The sequence below is a fragment of the Sinocyclocheilus rhinocerous genome, unplaced genomic scaffold, assembly GCF_001515625.1.
Source record: "Sinocyclocheilus rhinocerous isolate Xijiao unplaced genomic scaffold, SAMN03320098_v1.1 scaffold259, whole genome shotgun sequence".
NCBI lineage: Eukaryota > Metazoa > Chordata > Actinopteri > Cypriniformes > Cyprinidae > Sinocyclocheilus > Sinocyclocheilus rhinocerous.
The window spans coordinates 75,475-76,664 of record NW_015635083.1 but is presented as its reverse complement, the minus strand read 5'-3'; the positions used below and the strand labels follow the sequence as shown (position 1 = coordinate 76,664).

The 1,190-nt window shown below is 27.6% G+C and overlaps 1 protein-coding gene across 1 annotated transcript in view; it reads left to right on the top strand.

Moving 5' to 3' along the window:
* The window catches only part of LOC107746663 (beta-1,3-glucosyltransferase), an 84,412-nt gene that overhangs the window by 81,297 nt on the left and 1,925 nt on the right, over window positions 1–1,190 (top strand). The gene's annotated exons all lie outside the window — the stretch shown is intronic.

Below are 1,190 nucleotides of genomic sequence, written 5' to 3'. Positions count from 1 at the left end.
AAAAAAGTCAGAATTCTGACTTTATATCTCGCAATTCTGACTTTATAACTCGCAATTCTGAGTTTATATCACGCAATTCTGAGAAAAAAAAGTCCGAATTCTGACTTTATATCTCGCAATTCTGACTTTATAACTCGCAATTGCGAGTTTATATCTCACAATTCTGTGAAAAAAAGTCAGAATTGTGAGATAAAAAGCCGCAATTAAATTTTTTTATTTTTTATTCAGTGGCGGAAACGGGCTTCCATACAAAGTTAATCTTTAAAAGCCTTAAAAATAATAACACTGTTAAATGCAATGTTCCACAAATCTATTATACATCTATAAATATTTGTTTTTCATACTGTATATTGTAATATTGTGATGCGTACATTTACTTAAGGCTTTTAAAACCATTCATTTTCTTTTTGTGTGTGTGTGTGTGTGTGTGTGTGTGTACTTAAATGAAATGGTATTTAGTATCGACCATTTATCAGTTTTAAATAATTATTGCCCACAATTTTAATATTGATGTATCACTAATTTGAAGTCCAAAAAACTATAGAGTAGTAGAGTAGTGTTTTCAACTATTTAATTATATTCATTATAATAAATAAATATATTTGGGGATAAACTTGAGGTTCTTGCACACTTTTTCAGTCCACATGTGACATGATTGCAAGTTATAAGTTCTTCCCAAAGAGTAAAAACTTCATAATTGGAATTTATTTGCTGCATATCCCAAAAAAAAAAAAATGCTATAAATAAGGGAAAAATAGTAAAAATAAAATAATAAAAGAAGATTGTGAGTAAGTGTGTAATCCTGTTTGAGTATATAAGTGTGTAATCCTGTTTTAGATTCACAGCAAATTGCATTGTTTTATAACATTTAGTTATATATGGAAAAATGAAAATGAAAACTTCAAGGTTTAAACTGAAATAATATTTTTTTCCCCCTTAATAACTATTATTTTTTATTGAAAACATTCTTGAATCATATAGAATCGCAAACTGAATCATGTTTAATGAAATATATCAGCATTCCCAGTTTCTGTTAATACATGTAAAAAAAATATGAAAAAAGCATCAGTCATAAATGCAGCAGAAATATCAAAGAAACTATCCAGTATGGTGGGCCTTCAAATGTCAAAAAGGTTGAGAATCAACGAATGAATGAACTCTTTTTTACATTTTTCTAGCTGTTTACTATA